General features: G+C 36.7%; 1 protein-coding gene across 1 annotated transcript in view; it reads left to right on the plus strand.

The window, feature by feature from the left end:
• Positions 1 to 14497: 14497 nt before the first annotated feature.
• LOC129217533 (thyrostimulin alpha-2 subunit-like) overlaps positions 14498 to 20720 on the plus strand; it is a 60428-nt gene continuing 54205 nt past the window's right edge. The window contains exon 1 of the mRNA XM_054851850.1: positions 14498 to 14549. The gene's annotated coding sequence lies outside the window, so the exon portion shown is untranslated. The remainder of the gene's footprint in view (positions 14550 to 20720) is intronic.

Genomic DNA, 20720 nt, shown 5'->3' on the forward strand with positions numbered 1-20720 from the left:
CTGTGTTTTCATTTCAAGAAAGTGGAAGTCGCACCGAATCCGTTACAATTGGCGCCCAACGTGGGGCTTCTTCTGGACTTTCTTGGAGTAAGTGTGACTTTGGACATTTTTTTCATAAAGACTTTTTGACTTTGGATTTTATTTTTATGGTGATTACTCGCGCAATGGATGAACAATTAAAACAACTTCTTGACGCAATCAGCTCTGTGAAGGGTGATATGGCGGCTAATCAAGAACAATTAAAAAATGATATGGCGGCTAATCAAGACCAATTAAAAAATGAATTGACTGCAAATCAAGTACAATTGAAAAACGAATTGGCGGCTAATCAAGAACAATTGAAAAATGAATTGGCGACTAACCAAGAACAATTAAAAAATGAATTGGCGCCTAGCCAAGAACAATTGAAAAATGAATTGGCGACTAACCAAGAACAATTGAAAAATGAATTGGCGACTAACCAAGAACAATTGAAAAATGAATTGGCGACTAACCAAGAACAGTTTAATAGTGATTTAACTGCTAAAATTACTACAAGTCAAGATGAAATAAAAAGTGACCTAACGTCGATGAAAACCATGATGGAGAATCAACTAACCGCCATGGGAGATAAAGTTGATGCTCTGGAAGAAAAATTTGATACTGTGGAAGAGCGTATCGCCAATGTGGAATGGAAGAAGACAAGAAATTTACTTCATTTAAGGAAGAAATGATTAAAGACATGGAAAGGAGATTGGCGATTGCGGAAAGCAGCTCTGTACAGTTTGGCGCTCCCACATCTGTTGCTCGACCGTCCATTAAACTGGCCACATTTGATGGGAAAAGATCGTGGCAGGTGTACAAGACCCAATTCATGATAATGGCGGAAGCGAACGGATGGGACTCCGCTACCAAGGCCTGTCATCTTGCAGCATCCCTGAGAGGTGACGCAGCGGACATTCTCCAGACCCTTCCGGACAGCCAGCGCCTGGATTTCGCCGCCCTCACATCTGTGTTGGAGCTTCGCTTCGGTGAGAAGTGCCAGAAAGATTTCAGCCGACTCCAGTTGAAGTCCCGTTTCCAGAAAACCGGGGAAACCCTGCAAGAGCTAGCGGCGGACATCGAGAGACTGCCTCATCTTGCTTTTTGCGACTGTCCTGCGGATGTTCGAGACAACCTGGCACTCAACTATTACATCGACGGGGTTCGAGATCCGGAAATCCAGAAAGCTCTACGGATGGCGGATGTCAAAGACCTGAATTCTGCTGTTGTGTATGCGATGAAGTTGGAGGCCGCCCAGCAAGCAACCCGTGTGGATCGCCATCCCATCCGAACTCTGGAAGCTGATGAGTCTGATTCCAGGTCGTCCCACCTCGCTGAACTTGAGAGACAACTCGGTGACTTGGCAAAACATCTGAGCAGCATAACAGCCCAAAAGAAACAAGAGCAGAAGTGCTGGAAATGCGGTAGTGAAGGACACCTGCGAAGGAGTTGTCCGGCTCGCCAAGCTACGCGAGGGAAGGAAATCACCACCACCAGAGCTCTGCAGATTTCCTCTTCTAGTAGTGGCAGTGATGGACTTTTCATTTACACACATGTAAATGGGAACCCCAGCAGATTGATTGTCGACACTGGAGCCAATGTGACAATCATTAGGACAGATGTGGCTCGTGAATTTGGATTGAAACTGCTGTGGACATCGTCACGCGTAAGTCTCCAGACTGTGACAGGTGACAAAATCGAGATTGACGGTAAAGTGGACTTGGAAATAGTGTTTGGGAATGCCACCTACCATCATACGGCATTCGTCGCTAATATCACGGACCCCTTCATTCTCGGATTGGACTTTTTGAAGAAATATGACTTCACTCTCGACTTTAAGACTAATGAGCTGCTCTCGATGAGAGAAGACATAGCCGTTTTCCCTGCAGAAAGTGATGTAAAATCCGCTCATCAAATAATAGCCCAAACAGATTTATCGATTCCCTCAAGGTCAGAATCATTAATACCTGGCTCCCTTGAAGAAAGCAATAGTTTTCGATTTGGACTCATTGAATACCCTAACCTAAGCATTAACCTAAAAGGAGTGCTGGTAGCATCTACGCTTGTGGACCTTTCTAAGGATGTAATTCCTGTGAGAGTCGTCAACGTGAGTGAAAGGCCAAGGAATATCCGGAAAGGAGAAGTGTTAGCAACTTGAACTCCAGTAAACTGCATCATTAGAAGAATCAATTCCCCCGAGACTGTGTCTTCTGAGTCCTTGACATCGAAGTTAATTGGGAGTGCACCATTAACGAAAGATCAAAAAACTGCTGCGGAACAATTGGTGGACGACTTCAAGCATCTGTTTTCATCTACATCGGAGGATGTTGGCCGTACGAATTTAACGCAGCATAGGATTTACACTGGAGAACACCCCCCTATTAAACAGCATCCAAGACGACTACCGTTCGCTAAGAAGGAAGAGGTTGAAACCCTCCTGAAAGAGATGAAGGAGAACGATGTAATCGAACCGTCATCCAGTCCTTGGGCCTCTCCCATCGTCTTGGTCCGAAAGAAAGATGGCTCCACCAGATTTTGTGTAGACTACCGACGGCTGAATGAAATCACCAAGAAAGACAGCTACCCTCTTCCACGGATTGACGACACCTTGGACACTCTCTCCGGACACAAGTGGTTTTCGACCCTGGACTTGAAGAGCGGCTAGCTGGCAGGTTGAGATACACCCTGATGACCGAGAGAAGACAGCGTTTACAACTGGACAAGGCTTATGGCAGTTTAAAGTGATGCCCTTCGGCCTCTGCAATGCACCAGTTACGTTCGAGCGTCTTATGGAGACAGTGTTAAGAGGACTTTCCTACGAATCCTGTCTGGTCTACTTAGACGATATCATCATCGTGGGACGCAGTTTCGAAGAACATCTGGCAAATCTTAGGAAGGTGCTGCAGAAGCTTAAGGAAGCCTATCTGAAGTTAAGCCCGTCCAAATGTAATTTGTTACGCCGGGAAGTGAACTACCTTGGTCACATCATCTCTTCTGAAGGTGTACAAACCGATCCAGAAAAGGTATCTGCGGTCAAGAGTTGGAGTCGTCCCGAAAACATCCATCAGCTGCGAAGTTTCCTGGGGCTCTGCACGTACTACAGGAAGTTTGTAAAGGGTTTTTCCAACATTGCACGACCTTTGCATAAGCTGACGGAGAGCAAGCAAAAGTTTGAATGGTCCAAAGAATGCGAAGATGCATTTCTACGACTGAAGGAGGCTTTAACATCAACGCCTATCCTCGCCTATCCTCAGCCTAAAAAATCCTTTATCCTGGACACTGATGCGAGCAACGAGGGCATCAGAGCTGTTTTATCCCAAGAAATTGACGGAAATGAACATGTCATCGCTTACTGGAGCAAATGCTTATCAAAGTCGGAGCGAAATTACTGCGTCACCAGAAAGGAGTTACTGGCCATAGTGAAAGCTGTAGAACACTTTCACCATTACCTCTACGGCCGAAAATTTCTGCTTCGGACAGATCATGCCTCATTAACTTGGCTTTTGAACTTCAAAAATCCGGAAGGCCAGATAGCCAGATGGATACAGCGGCTCCAGGAATATGACATGGAGATCAAGCATCGAAAAGGGTTATCTCACGGTAATGCTGACGCTTTATCAAGAAGACCCTGTCCTGAGAACTGCCACTATTGTTCCCGAATCGAGAAACAGTATGGAACGACTAGCCCTACCGCCTATCAGGTGACAGTGACTCCAATATCATCAGAACCTGATCCATGGAGTGACGACCAAGTTCGAAAAGATCAACTTGAAGACCCCGACATAAAACCAATTTTGGAGTTCATGGAAAGTGACAGTCGGCGACCTAGCTGGCAGGACGTTTCCATCTTCAGTCCTGCAACAAAAAGATACTGGGCTTTATGGAACTCGCTCCACTTACGGAACGGCGTGCTGTACCGAAAATGGGAATCTGATGACGGCAAAACGTCTAGGTGGCAGTTACTACTTCCCCGATCAAGGATTTCAGATGTTCTGAAAGAAATACATAGTAGTGCGACTGGAGGACATTTTGGTGTTTGGTTTGAAAACCCTCAATAAAGTTCGGGAGCGCTTCTTCTGGAGCAAGGCGAAGGATGACGTGGAGAAGTGGTGCCGTTCTTGTGACGCCTGTGCTGCTCGTAAAGGACCGAAGAAAAGAAGCAGAGGGAAGCTTCATCTGTACAACGTTGGAGCTCCTTTCGAACGAATTGGGATCGACATCCTGGGTCCTCTACCAAGAACTGCTGATGGGAACAAATACATTCTTGTTTCCATCGACTACTTCACCAAATGGCCGGAAGCATATCCCATTCCAGATCAAGAGGCTACCACCGTAGCAGAGACTCTAGTCCAACATTGGATCTCGAGATACGGAACACCTTTGCAGATTCATTCCGATCAAGGGAGGAATTTCATCTCTGCTGTGTTTAAGGGCCTATGTCAAATTTTCGGAATTGAGAAAACTAGGACAACACCACTACACCCACAATCGGACGGCATGGTGGAGACATTTAACCGCACAATCCTGAACAATCTCTCACTTATGGTATCCAGAAATCAACAGGATTGGGACAAGAAGCTACCTTTGTTCCTGCTGGCCTACCGCAGTGCTGTCCACGAGACTACCGGATATGCCCCATCTCAGATGCTCTTCGGACGAGAGCTTCGGCTACCTTGTGATCTCGTCTTCGGTCGTCCTCCGGATGCGCCTTCATCGCCTGAGGAGTACATCCAGGATCTCCAGGCCCGGTTGGAAGACGTTCATAACTTCGCACGAGAGCGAATCAACATCGCGACGGAGAAGATGAAGATCCGATACGACACAAGGTCTACTGGACATGAATTCAACGAAGGCGACAAGGTTTGGTTATGGAATCCCATCCGACGGAAAGGTCTTTCACCCAAATTGCAGTCGCATTGGGATGGACCCTACAAAGTCCTTAACCGACTGAATGACATCGTAGTGAGGATCCAAATATCACCTGATGCAAAACCTAGGGTTGTACATTATGATCGGTTAGCTCCATACTATGGCCATAGTTCATGAGTATTACGTAAACAACCATGGTTGATAACATAAAAGTTGTAGATAATTTTTTTGCTTTTAATATTTAGTAATATTTCTTGTTATTATTGTGTTTCCTATGCATTATTGGTTATTATTTAATGTGTGTATTTGTGAACATGTGATAGAAGTTTGGCACCCTTTCTGGGGATTGTACTGCCCGGGACGTGCAGTCCTTAGGAAGGGGGCAATGTTACAAATTCTGTAAATAGTAATTATTGTAGTAACGTAACCTGTAAATAGTTTCCCGTAATGAATATACAACCCCTTAACATATGGCTAAAGTATACAACCCCCTATTCTTTTTTTCTTATTTCATTCACTGATTTTATCAATGAAAGTGTAGTTGTAGAACGTTGTAGCATTTTCTGGAATCTTTGAGAGCTCTCTTTTCGGTGTGTATAAAAAGCGTTATGCATGATAAAGAGTTTAGTTTCGATTGAGATTTCGCACTGAGAGTGTGTATTAGCTCTGTTTATAGCGAGGCATTTCGCTGTGTTGTTTTCGTATTTGGAAGTAAATACGTGTGTAACCGTTGAGTTTACGGTGTTGTGTGATAATTGCTTAATTGCTAATGAATAATTTAGCAGTTGTTGACGCTCTTTCCTGTACATATTGTAAATGAATTTCCTGTATTTTTAATCAAGAACTGTGTCTTCATTTCAAGAAAGTGGAAGTCGCACCGAATCCGTTACAACATTATGAATTTTCTAGAAGTAGTAGCACGATTCTGTATGATGAGTACGTTAAGGCTAAAAATGGTTAAAAATATCTAAAATTATTATTATTTTTTTAAAGTAAGTATGACCAATAAAATGGCTCGAGCAGGGAAAACGTTGCCGCTTACTCATTCTCGCTGATGCTGCCTATTACAAAATGAAGTATTATTTTTCCGCTTCCAGTTCATCCACCATCTCCCAATGGCACTGTTATACACCCACAGTAAGTAAAATTTGTTCATATGACTTAGTTCTTAATGCATTATATAGAAATCACTTCAAGTTTTCTGTATTCAACAAATGAACTGACTGGTAGTAATTAGAATTTAATGTAATGATTATTTCATTTCAGGTGTTCCAAATAATAGCGGAAGAAATGCAGCCTTTCGAGTATGATATTACGGGGCACATGTGCGCCGAGAAATAGCGGAACTTGAAGAAGACTTAAGCCTTGGTTTCCCAGAAGCAAACTCGCCGATCGTCGGAGCCGTTCCTTGCCGAGGGGAAAACTTGATTTTTCTGCGCATGTGCCCCCGAGCTAAATCGACGTCGTAAATGGCCACGCCGGAATCCACTTGACTTTGATTTCAGCGTCACGGCGAGGAGCGACGTCGAAGTTCGTCGATTCGCTCCTAGGAAACCAAGGCTTTATTACAAGTTCAATAAGGATAAGTCTTCAACATCAGGTCCCGGAAAAATAACATGGCAATATTTCGATTTAATGGATGATGCACTAGGGGAAAGGCCGGATGTATCCCTCCCGTTGTCGACGAAAGTTCCGAAGTTGGGAATTTGAAAGAAAATTTGAATGGTAAGTAACTTATTGATATATTTTTATATTCGGTTCCTTTTTCATATTTGGTATTTGACAAAATATGGTATTAGTGCATCCCTTGAATCAATAATGAATCTAGAGCATATAATATTTTTTTTCAACTCAAATTCTATTTGAAATTAGATCACTTAAAGCTTTTCTGAACCAGAATTTACAATACTGAAACTAATATTTAGGAAAAACAATGCAATAATATAAATAGAGATGAAATTTTAACAAGTTATATATCTTTTGTAGTAAGTTACCGCCCTAAAACCAGTGCTAAGGCAGAAATACTTAAAATACACCGCCAGCTCAGTTATTCCATCCGAGGACTGCAGTTTCGTGCTTTTTTGCACTCATCAGCCCGGAATAGAAATCACATGAGCTGGAGGCGAAAAATCTCTTAAGGGAGCCAAGAGAGCCAAACAAACTGGTAGCTAATGCAGAATTAGCAAACCAGATGAGCGACCGCAACAATGGTGCGGTTCAACTCAAAGATTGATGGCAAAGCTAAGATATTTTGTAGTAAGTTACCGCCCTAAAGCCAGGGCTAAGGCAGAAATATTTAAAATACATCGCCAGCTCAGTTATTCCAAGTCATGTAATTCCTATTCCGGGCTGATGAGTGCTAAAAAGCACGAAACTGCAGTCCTCGGATGGGATAGCTGAGCTGGCGGTGTATTTTAAGTATTAATGCCTTAGCCCTGGCTTTAAGGCGGTAACTTACTACAAAATACATTAGCTTTGCCATCAATCTTTGAGTTGAACCGCACCATTGTTGCGGTCGCTCATCTGGTTTGCTAATTCTGCATTAGCTACCAGTTTGTTTGGCTCTCTTGGCTCCCTTAAGAGATTTTTCGCCTCCAGCTCATGTGATTCCTATTCCGGGCTGATGAGTGCTAAAAAGCACGAAACTGTAGTCCTCGGATGGAATAACTGAGCTGGCGGTGTATTTTAAGTTATAAATCTACTTGCTGCATTGCCCGGCATTGCACGCTCTACCTCAAATAGAAAATTGTGTCAAGTGACGCATGTTCAGCAATCAGGAAAAAAAAAAAGGAAAATTTCTCTTCAATGTGCAAAAGAGCAATTTTCTGACTCAAAGATTAAACTTAGACCTCCTTGAATTTTTTTAAAACCCCAAAACTTCAGTCATCTTTATGTATTAACCAGACGTGATCTTTCCATGTTGACATGTCCGTTAGAATGAAGATTGTTAGTTAGATATGAATTCGCATGTATTAATGAATTTTTTTCTAAACATTTCAGAAAAATATTTAAATACTTACACTAAAAGAAATTCTATAACTAATATGCATCAAAGTAAACGGAATTTTGTTAATACAATTGGAGTACCAATCTTGGAATACTTGATTTTGGGATGAAAAGTAGTCTATGTTTTATTCTGTACCCCTGATCCCCTGACAATATGTAAACAAAATTTTATGATGATTAGTTGACGGTTGAGTAGTTAAGGCGTGAAAGAATTACAAACAAACCAATATACAAACAAAGTCACTTTCGCATTTATAATATTAGAAGGATTATAGCGCTTTCTGAAATTAGAAATTTTCAGTCACAAATGTTTTTGTTGGGAGTAATTTTCTCAATAATGTTAAAGCTCCATGTTCTCTAACTTTGATATATTACAAAAAGTATTTTTTTCATAATCTTTATAAAAGCATTGTTATAAATGATAAAAAGTGCGGGTGCTTAAGGAAGGTTATGACCGTCCTACCCTTTAAGCTACCAAAGATAGCCTAAAACTGTATTTTCTGGTCATTTTCTGAGCAAATTCACCATAGCCTATATTTGAGCCTCAAAATTACACCTATGAACTCCCCTGCAGACCCAGTTCATATATTATTTTGTCGACCGAATTAAATAGTATTCAAAGTTCAGTTTTTTTTCTTTTATTTTGTATTTCTACAAACTGTTAGTCTAATATTTGAACTATGTTACTTAGTTGTGATCATACAGAAAGTTCCATCTCCTTTAACAGATTCCGCTGCAGGACCGAACTCTGGCAGTAAGTCAAAATCTACTAAACGAAAATGCTCCAAGTGGCTCGACAGTTTAGTTTTGGAGAGGAGAAAGCAACACGAGAGAATGGCTCTCAAAAGAGAAGCTCTGGAATGGCTGAAAAGAAGAGAGGAACAAAGAACGGAGTTCATAAATATTTTAAAAGAGCATTGCAAAAAATAAACTTATTCTTCATAGAATTTTTTACTATAATTTATTTGTTAAAAATTCAAAAAACGCAGTTTTCGAGCTACAGGAATAAATTCGGGAATTTTGGGGGAAAACATCCGGAACTTCGAGGAACATTGGGAATTTTGGGAGTAAACAAACTCTACTGTTTTGCTACGTTGATTCTAGGCTTAAAACATGATTATGTAAGATTTTTTTCAGATGACTGCTAAAAAAGTAAGTTCTCAGAATATGCTTGTTAAGCATTTTTTTAAAAAAATTAATTCCAACTGTTGGTTGATGTGCAAAAGGAACTACGGAAGCAACTCTTGCTGACGTAATAAGTATTGTGAATGGCATGATTTATCTTAGTGCTATTATAGAAGTTTTAAAAATAAAAATAAATCCTTTAAATGTTTAGTTACAGACTAGTAGTGTTCGGAAAAATATTACGCATTCAAATCAATTACGTAAATATTTAGTTTCAAACCAATAAAACATTAGTTAAGAGAGCTATAATCAGTCTATTTGGCATAATTTTTTTAGATAAAAGTACGTAATTTTCATTTGCAACGGTAAAAAGCATTAAAATTTCAAAATCGTGCAGGAAAAAGGTTTAAATTTAAATAAAGTTTTCCTTTCTTTAAAATTAATTTAAATTCCATTCCTAAAAATCCCCGAAAAATTCCCTGGAATGAACCCGGTTTTTTCCTTTCTTTGCAACACTATTTGTGGCTGTTAATGAAGCTTTTCATATAGCTATATTCGTTTAGAGAATTGATACTATGTATAACTTTAAATCACAATGTGTTCCTTCCAGGCAAAAAAGAAAAAGTCAGTTTCAAAATTTAAAAAAATAAATAAATAAATCGACAGGAAGATAAATTTACTATCACGCTGAAAACATAAAATATTTCTTCACAAGATATATTCTCCAATATGTATGCTTTCTTTTTTACTTTCTTCTATATCTACAGGGCCGTGCTTAGGGGGTGGCAAACTAAGCGGTAGCATAGGGCCGCTAAAATATTTTGAAGTTAAGGGACCGCTAAAATATTACAAGGGAATAAAACATTTCTATAAGAAAAAATATCTTCTTTCTACTGGTACCAACGAAACGAAGATGCAATGGGTCAAACTTGAGCTAATGCGCATTAAAAATAGGCTATTTTTCATGTGAACAATTTTGACAGTCACTTTGGATAATTTTTAATTGGATAATCCAATACTTTTTAGAAAATCAATATTTACGCTCTGAACTATAACCCATTAAAAGCATGTATATTGGCAATAAAATTACTAAGTAAGAGCTTTTGAATCATTTTTGTTCAGAATTTATGACATTGTAAAATCCAGGAAAAAGTTTCTCCACTGCATTTTTCTTGCGACTTAGCATGCGTGCTACCAGGCCCGACGGGAGACCATGTCAGCCTAGTCGGAAACTAGAGGCCTGGGCCTTGGTGGGAGGGGGGCCCGGCGATACTGACGGAAAAAAGAAAGGAAGAAAAAAGGGGGGTGGGATTCCGAATAAGAGAAAACGTAAAGATTTAGAAAAATTTACTCTGTGGCACTTAAAATAGATTTGAGCTCCTAAAATTTCATGCTTCAGTGTGATAAAATTTCCTGTAATGTGAGCTGAAACATGGCAATTCGTTACGACAAACAGAATTTCAAACTAATTTTTCTATCCTTATTCGAAGGACCACTATAGAAGAGAAAACTTATTTTGAAAGAAAAAAAATTGTTTTTTCTAATGGTATTAACAAAAGGAAGATGCGAGGTGACAACTTGAGCAGCGCTTTGAAAATAAGCTATTTTTCACTTGAACGGTTTCGATATTTACTTAGGATGACAAATCTTTTAGAAAATAAATATTTAAACTCGGAAACTATAACCCATTAGAAAAAAGAATTTTTAGAATGTAACCACGAAGTACGAACTTTTGAATTATATTTGTTCAGAGTTTATGACAACATAAATCCAGGAAAAAATTTCCCTGCCGCGCTTTTTCACGAATTTACACGCATGCTATAACAAATCTAATGAGCTCAAATTTCCAAAAATACTTAAATGCATTAACAGCCAATGGGGTCGTTTCCAAAATTTTAAAAGTATTTTTTTCTGAAAGAGCATACTTAAAAACATAGGATCTGACCATTTTTAAATAATTTATTTAAATTTAATATTTTTAAAAAATTACTTAAATCGGTGCGCTTTTATTGTTTACACTTCTGTTGTGTGACATCACAAATGATGAAATGCCATTCAATGTTGCCATTCACAGAACAAAATATTTAATTCGCATCTTTACTCACGTGTATTGGCAACGATATGGTTGATAGCAAGCGTAGAGCGCAATTTTAATTCGCTGCTTGATTATCATAACGTGGAAACGTAGAAGAAAGATGCGCCAAATTGCATCATTTGTGAGGTCATGAAGACCACGCCTTGTTTGAAAAATCGGACGTTTAAAAAAATTAATAAAAAAAAAACTGTTGAGAAAATGAAAGTGTTTTCTGGGTCCATGCAATTTTTTTTTGCTCATTCTATCCATTTAAATGACTAAAAGTAGTACTTTTGACTGAAGGAAACCTCCCCATTGTACTTTAAGTGCCTTAAATTTCAGGCTTAAAGTGTGATTAAATTTTCTGTTAACTTAGTCTAAACTTGGCAATTTGGCACAAAAAGTTGATCCGCCGTACTGGATCACATTTTTCGGAGATCCTAGATCCTCAGGATTTGGATCTAGGAAGCTAAGAAATTGCATAGGTTTGTTTCAAAGGCATCTCTACACCTCTAAATGTTTCATCCAAATCGAAATGGTCGAGCGGGGACCGCTAGGTCACTTGACATGGAATGACTCTTCTATATTTGCTAGTAGTAAATAAATGAAAAGGCAGAAAAAGGTCAAAATTTTTCATTCTTTTTCCGAATGTTGTTCTGAACAGGGCTGTGGAGTCGGAGTCGAATAGTCGGAGTCGGACTGATTTTGGAGTAAAGGAATCGGAGTCGTTAGAAAACGTACCGACTCCGACTCCGGGCTTCTTATTTTCTTTCCTTTTCACTGACTCTCCTTGCATTTTTTAAAAGCTGACCACCAATTGATTCGATTACATGTATAAAAAGATACTAATGAGAAAATAACTGCCATTATGGCAATCAGCTAGCTTGAATGCTTACCGAACTTTCTGTAGCCGTCCCCTAATTTGCCTGCTTTTTAACTTAACTAACAGCAACTGTCAGCAAACGGTTTTGTTGTCTAACATTTTCAAGTAATCACTTTCAAATAAAAATAGAAATCTAGTGTTTTGTTCGATCTCAGTTATAAAATAGTAAAAGAAACGTAACAAATTAGTAAGTTGAGGCCCGTAGCTAAGGTTGAAACGTTTAAGGGTGATCGGCAAATTCAAAGAAGTTCTGGCGCGAAAGCACAAATCCAAAATATTCAATGAAATAATCCAATGTCTTTTTCTTCATTAAGACTATTTCTATAAGCTTGGTTCTCACTAAAAAGTATGGAACAAAATAAGTGTAAATGATTTCTTGATTACAACACTCAATAATTGCAGTTAATCTTAAAATCTTCATATTAAGGTTAATTCTAAAGCAGCCAATAAAATTTAAATTAAAAATTTAGCGAAGAAGAAATATAGGTATAGTAAAAGCTATTCTTATAAATCTGTATACCGCCGCATTTTGTGTAAAATTAGCTCCTGACGTATATGTGCCCTATTTTCGTTGAAATTTTATTGATGAAATGCAATTTAAAATATATTCACAAAAATTTTCAGAATTAAAATATTTATATTTTTTATAAACTCTGAACTTAACTTTGGTTGTCTACTACCAGATATGTGTCCCCCGGAGCAAACCATCCCCTCTCAAGAACTTGGATTTAGAAAAAAAGTTTTTTTTCACTCAAGTTACAGTTTTTAAAAATTGAAAGCACACGACTTAATCAATATCTATTTGTTAAACATTAAAAAGAATCCTTTTCAAATTTTTTAAAAGGTATTTTTAAGTCATCTCACTTTTTAACTCGTAACTATTGGAAAATTTGATTTTTAAATTGAATTTCCAACGTTGTATGCGTTTTGGGTTTACAATAAAAAACAAAATGCGAAATTTTCTCAAAAAGGAATTAATATTTCAATCTCTGTTTAGTGGTTTTCCCCCTTCCCCTGAAGGGAGAGAGAGAGTTGAAAAAATAGTTTAAAAAAATTAAAAAAAAAATCCGGAGTCGGAGTCGGACGCTTCAAAATCCAGGAGTCGGGTCGGAGTCGGCCATTTTCCTTCCGACTCCACATTCTGCTTACACTGATCGAGTAGGGCTCTGACGTCATCAACAATGAAATTCGTACCATAACACGCGTGAAGGCATTATGTCATCGTTCAAGCGCAAATAATTCATTAATTTATTTATAACTGAGTAATATATTTGGCATGTAGGGAAATGCTTTGTTTGGACAAGGTTGAAATAGATTCGATAACTTAATCGTTTTACTGGTAGACTAATTTTAGGAGAATGAAGAAACGAAAATGTGGTCAACAATAAACTCTATCTAATAGAGTTTAGGGTTAATCCACTGGCGTTAGTGTTAACATTTCAACTGTCAAAATATCTCCAAACAGGCAATTGCTTCGTTCAAATGTAGAAGCAGTTTTCGCCCGGTCATAACTTGACGGGCAATTTTGTAGTTGTTTGGTATAAAATTGAAAAGTCATAAAACTGTTTAGGGGAGAGGGGTACGTGAATTCCAGTAAAACCTAAATTTATGATGCATCTTGAAGTAATCTAGAAAGAGGAGATCCAAAAAAAGTGGATTTTCTGACATAAGCGAACCTTTTAAATTTAAAACCTGGATCTCATGTTGTAGCCATAACTGGAAAGAAAATAACCACAGCAGTTTAAAAGCGGGTTATAGGAAAACAACCAAAATATTAAGTGTCATCTTTAAAAACACGTTCAGAAAGAAGTTACAACGAAAACAAGTTTCCATAACTCCTAATATGTGGTCAGAACTACCCCATTTTTTCCTTTTTTGGTATGATTTTTGGCAGGGCAACTATTACCATCCCTTTAAGAGCCTAAACACATAACCTAGAAGGTTAATTTTTGTTCTATATTCTTAAAGTGAAAATCTCACCCTAACTCATTGAATTATTTTACTTCACTCTTTGAAGGAGATATGAAAATTTCAAAATAATAGAAGTCAGAAGTGGTCGTATTTACCCATAACCTACCCTAATGACAAAGTTTTCATATAGGAGATAAAAGTATTTTTTAAAGATAAATGTAATGATCCCTTCTCCATAATTTTTGACACGATGTATTATGTTCCATCGGACAAAATGACTTGCTATGAAATGGCTAACTGGCTATAACCATAACCCCCATTGGAGAAAATTCTAGCTGTGGGGAGAGTACGAGGGTCTTTCTCCGATGACGAAAAAGCATTCTTTTCATTCAAAATCCCCCCGCCCAAACCCGTATTCGTAATGGCACTGGGACCCCACTTTAGATGATGCAAGCGCGGAAAAGAAGCCCAAGAGGAGAGCTGTAGATCCCTTTCCCACAGGTGAGCTCCGCATCCCTTCCGCCGTGCTGCCCTCTGGCGCCCCTCTCGCGAACAACACAACCACCTGTTACGGAGATCGGCCTGTTGCTCCGATTGCCATTCCCGCACGAACGGAGCGCTCGTCCACTCCTCGTTGCCAGACGATCCGAAAGATCTCAGGTGAGTGCCTTCTCATGCACACATAAATAGTCCGCAAAAAATACGAGAATTATTTAATGGAGGAAAAAAAAAGACTTAAATTTGACTCTTGCAAATTAAAATGCCAAACAGGAATTGCAGCCAGGTATTCATTCTGTGTTTCAAAAAGTTGTAATGTTACATTAATTTCAGTTTACCTTTTAATATTTTTTATTCGTTTTAAATATTATAATATGCATTATTTTATATTTTAAAGACTTCGGAGGATAACCAGTTAATATTAATCGTCTGCAGTATTGATTGTTGAGCAATCACAAATTGCTTATTCTTTTCACTTGCCCGTTGAATGACGTCCGTCCTTTAATTTTTATTTCCCATGCCTATAATGCAGGCATATAGGCATAGTATGCATATATGTGCCCAGGAATCAAATTATACATCAACGACCATTTCATCTTTTCGCAATCCTTTCCACGCGAATGCAGCATCCAACACGCAACATCCAGCATCCAGCCCCTACATTCATTTGAATTTTGACGTCTTGAATTCAAATTTTGGTTGCGATAAAAGCGATTAGTAGAAACGAGAAACCCAACGAGTAGGGTCCCATCGCAATTCGTGGTTGCTAAAAACATAATTTGATTTCAAAATCCCAAAATTCAAACTGATTTTTAAAAACTAATTTATGTTTTTCATTTCAGCTGTGATTTTCTTAGTGCAAACATTGGTTTTATTCATTATCGTTTGTTAAAATTCATTAGTTTATTATATTCTATAAGAAAGATTTCGAATGGGACCTAAAGCAAGAAAATCGGATGATTATTTCGGGTAGAAAGAGCCATTTAGTGCCATTTTTGGGTTTTAAAATTAAAATTCAAACGGTTCGCTTCTTTTTTCGCATTTGAAAATCCCACTACGTTCCTTCTCTAGTGCCCAAGTACTTCCCTGCCAAATTTGATCCAGCTCCCACATAAACTGGATTCGAACAGGGTTATATATATATAATAGGGGAATATTATATATATATATATATATATATATATATTGTCATTTACATTTCTTCATTTAATAATTCCATTATTTATTCATTCATTTATGTATTTTCTTGTTCACTCACACTTTTAGTCACTTATTTAATTTTTTCATCTCCTCTTATTCATTTATTCAAAAATATCTGCAATAATCGAAAAGAAAATAGTTAATTAGAAACATATCTTATTTTTCACTTTGCCCCATGAAAAAAAGAAGTGAAAAATTTCCACCTTTCTTTGAAGGGGAAAATTTACTGCCAAAAATATGAAATAATTCTTCAATGCAAGATTTATTATAAAATATATTGTTCTTTCTTTATGAGCCGTACTTTTCGGAAAACATTTCCAATTTGTTCACTTTGAAAAGCGTATATACTATTTTATTTTGCCTCACATTTTCCTACATAACTCTCCAATATGTAATTACATTTCTGAACAAAAACTACTTTCGTTATTAGTGAACACAAAATAAAAATGAAAAATATTTACAGCACTGCATATACTCTGTAAGGAGCTATTATAACAAGGCTTCCCAGACGTCCCGGTTTTCAGACAAAATCCCGTTGTCCCGGCCGGTTTATTTCAAGTCCCGGTAAAAGATAAATTTAATTACAAGTGACCAAAAAAGTCTAAAAATAATGAACGGGGAAGGATTATCTAAGATAATTACTCTGTCATTTGTAACATTGACTTGAAAAATTAATATCGGAGTAGCTTGTGAGGATTTTTGCAACAAGATGAAAATTAAAAAAGACTTTCTAAAAAAGTCCTTGCGAATGAAAAGTAAAAAAATGTAAATATTCTTTAGTTCTTTATTACTCACTAGTGGCACCCGCACGGCTTTGCTCGTAGTAGAAAATGAAAAGGTCTTTTGGTTTGCCTGTATATTTACAAGTAATGTATGATGAATTTCTCGCCAATTGGCTTGCCCGTGTTACGATTCTACATTATGATGACTTTGTAACTTGCTCGTCCATTTTATGGTATTTTTGCTCTGAAAAATGTTTTTAAAATTTGAATAGAAAAAGAACAAAATCGAATTTTTGAAAAATCGCTTCGAGGCGCACACCCCCATGCTACAAACTAATTCGGTGCTAAATTTCATGAAAATCGCCCCAACGGTCTAGGCGCTATGCGCGTCACAGAGATCCTGACAGACAGAGAGAGATCCGGACAAAGAGATATCCAGACACAGAGACTTTCAGCTTTATTATTAGTAAGGATTCAAAGTGTTTCTTCTTACTAAAATTGCGTGTAAATATTAACATGCAAGAAGTAAAATTTTGAAATTTATCTGCTGGTGTCATTTCTTATTACCCCTGTTTTTAGGTTCATAATTAGCAACCATTTACTCATAGCATTGAGAATGAACTGCCCAGTAAAATACTTTAAAAGCCAGCCTTTTGAGGGGGGGGGGGGGAGAGGGGCATTCTGGAGTCCCGGTTGAGCATTCCGGAAATCTGGAAACCCTAATTACGACAGTAATTAAACAAAGAAAATTGAGTGAATTTATGGAAAATACACCGACTTCACACAAATTAGTTTCTGAGAGGAAAAACTGACTTAAACTCGTTTTAAAAATCATCGATTTTCGGCTGAGAGAGCTTTGAAATGTGCGTTCGGATTTTCGACTTTCTGCTGCATTTTATTAAAATAACTAGTGGTACCCGCACGGCTTTGCCCGTAGTAGAAAATTAAAAGGTCATCTGGTTCGCCTGTATATTTACAAACAATGGATGATGAATGTCTTGCCAATTTGCTATGTTAATTTGCCCGCCCATGTTATGGGTCCACGTTATGCAAATTTACTCGTCTGTGTTATGATAATTTAATCTTCCATGTTATGATAATTCTCTCGGTAAAATGTTTTTAAAATTGGAACAGAAAAAGAACAAAATCGAATTTTCGAAAAATCGCTTCGAGGTGCACACCCCCATGCTACAAACTAATTTTGTACTAAATTTCATGAAAATCGGCCGAATGGTTTAGGCGCTGTGCGCGTCACAGAGATCCTAACAGACAAATATCCAGACAGAGAGACTTTCAGCTTTATTATTGGTGAAGATTTATTCTACATCATTTTTTCCAAGTGACCTTAAATGGCAAAATAACTTTGAATCACGTTATAAGTAATTTTAAATGGTTAATATTGTTACTACTTCTTAATGTTGGATAACTATACAGTATTTGAGGAGCTCTTCTTCAGTTTATGTCAGACATAGAGATGAGATAGTACAGCATTTAAGGAACACCGATTTTCCGCCCTTTCGAGGGTTTCCGCTTTCTTTTATTTAGTTTCAAGATCCGCTTTTCCAGATTCTTCACAGAAAATTTCACTTTTTTCCCAGTTTTGATGTGCCGAAAGTTTAGATCCAAAAGTTGAAATAACTTATTTTAAAGACAAAACACTTCAGATTAAACAAGGAAAGAACTTCAATTTTCGAAAAGAAACCAAAAAGTTCAGCAATTTGCACAAATTCATGACAACAATCTATTTACTTAAAGAAATACGGACTGCTGATGCATTGCGAGCTGAAAATTTCACGAGTTTTGTATGAACAGAACCACAAGTTGAAAAATATGCCATGAAAAAATATTTAGCGTGTCTTAAATTTTCGCGATTATGATGAGCTTCCGAAAATTAAAACCTCGCTAAAAAATAAAAGCTTTTACAGTAAACCAATATTTTATAAACTTTAAATTTGTTTTTTGACTTTGGAATTTAATTTTCTTCGAAATTTTGATTCACTTTGAAGATTGGAATAATTTTTCAAAACTTTCAAAAATTATCTCCCGTATTTTAGTTTATATTTTCATAAGTGTTCGACATATAAGTAAAAACGTATTTTTTTTGGAAACATATTAACGTCAAACATGTGCTTTGCCGAAGATTGTGTACCGTGTTTAAGATTTAAATTCTTTTGCACCCTGTGTTTGAATTATTTTGAAAGTTGGGAGGTATTTTAACTTATGCTACCCTAAAATGAATTAATATTAATTTTATTTCAAGTTAAAAAATTATCTTGACATTTTTTTCTTCTTCTAGTTTATTATTAGTTATTTATTTTTGGAAAAGTGCTACATTCGAAACAATTAGCAATAGGTTTTTTTTTTTACTTATTATTTTTTCAGTCTCTTTCAAAATAAATATATTTCGAAGGGCTTGAAATTATTTTTAAGCTTTTCAAAGGTCATGCAAGAACAAATGTATCTTACTTTGAACAGAACTAGAAAAGAAACAGGAAAGAAATTGAAAAGAAACTGGTATAAAAATTAAAATCATGTAAGGAGAACGCATTTTAGCTGGAATCTGTTAAGAGGAACGGTAATCAGCAATGTACAAAAGCACTAAATCCTAAAGATGTGAATGAGATGAAAACTGCTGCAACAATCAATGAGAAAGTGTTCAACATTACATAAAAATACCTTTCTTTAATATTATCACTTTTCCCACTTAATTTTTAATAGTAGATTTCCTACAACATTTATTTATTTACTAGCTGCGTGCCCGGCGTTGCACGGGCTACTTTAAAAATGAAAGAGATGTCCAATTGATGTTTTTGTATTACTCTGACATCAGTTTCTAAAGCGCTAAGGAGTAAATAAATACGCGTAATGCAAGGTTTGCAAAACACCAGTAGAGCATATTTTTGGCAAAAATCTCTAACGTTAATCATAGTTATCAATGATACAAATTATAAGTATTTTTAATTAACACAAAAGATGAAAATATATGCATTATCGACTATAATCTGTGCTCACTTTAAAATGAATTACATCTGATATACTGTATTTGAAATATTTATGTACAATTACAATCAGCTCTTTACATAAAATGACACACACTTTTTGATTGATTACGTGAAACTAAAGCATCAAGACTAAATAAATACCAATAAGCATTAATTTAATACCAAGTCATCAGATTTCAAGTTAGCTTTAGTTAAAATCCTTAAAAACAATATTTTTTGTTCAAATCTATTTCACTTAAAGAAATCCAAACGATCTTAATTTGACATCTTCTTTTAACGATACAAACTGTATTTCAAAAATAGAAACAGGAAAGAAAAAGGGAGTTGTTACAATTCGAAACCGCACCCATGTGACGGGAAAAAGTCCAACAAAATAAACATAATTAGTTGCACATCCTAAATGTACCAAAATATGAAGCCGGTGAATGATAAACTTACACTACAATCAATAAACATAGCTAAAGAAACACCTTTTATATGCTAAAAAGAGTTAAGAACGTTGAATGAAAAAATAAAAGAAAGACAGACAATAAAATAAAGGCTATGTCCGGATAGCCGAATTTTTAAACTAATTTAAAATGAAATTCTAGATGGAAACGTTGTTTTAAGATTTGGACAGCAGCCAAAAAAATCTCTTTTAAAACAATTATTAGAATTTTACTTGCTCACCCATATGCAAAATGGCAACAGGAAAGAAATAAAAATTCCTCAATAGCGTTATGTTAATTAACGTTTTAATTAATATCTCCGCTAATTAAAGTCGCACAATTACGAGATCGGTTCCATTGTTTTCTTTGGAAAATTTCGAATTGACCGGTATATTGTTTGACTCTCGATTCGCAGCGGTTCTCGAGAAGATCGATCTTCAGACAGACAGACAGACAGACAGACAGACGGACGCGAACAGATTTTAATATTATAGTGGATGGATTTTTTTGTGTGAAAATGTAATGAATTACGATGTTGTTCATACAACATTAAAAAATATTAATAAGTGATTGTTGAAAAGAAAAGTTTTCTTGAACAATTTTTATCAAAGTAAAGATATAATCGGTCTTTTAAGGACATTAAGTCAGTTATAGTAGAAGTTTTCAAGAATTATCTCATACGATTTGTAGTTATTTGTTCATTATTGTCCCAACCTTATGATCTTTATACATTAATACGTGAAAGAAAAACTTTTGGAACATGTTTCTTTTCTGATGGTTAACCGATTTTCTTCAATTTTTTTTTGTTCAGTAGCTATGTTGAAATTTAATGGTATCAATAAAAAGTTTTAACAACAGATGCTAATAAAGGAGACATTGACAAAAACTTACTTTCAGGTTTTTAAACTTTTTTTAACTTCACGTTTAAAACGGCTTAACGGCGACCTTAAGAATTATCCTATCTTCTCGAGTTCAGTGTGA

Source organism: Uloborus diversus, chromosome 2 (genome assembly GCF_026930045.1).
Source record: "Uloborus diversus isolate 005 chromosome 2, Udiv.v.3.1, whole genome shotgun sequence".
NCBI lineage: Eukaryota > Metazoa > Arthropoda > Arachnida > Araneae > Uloboridae > Uloborus > Uloborus diversus.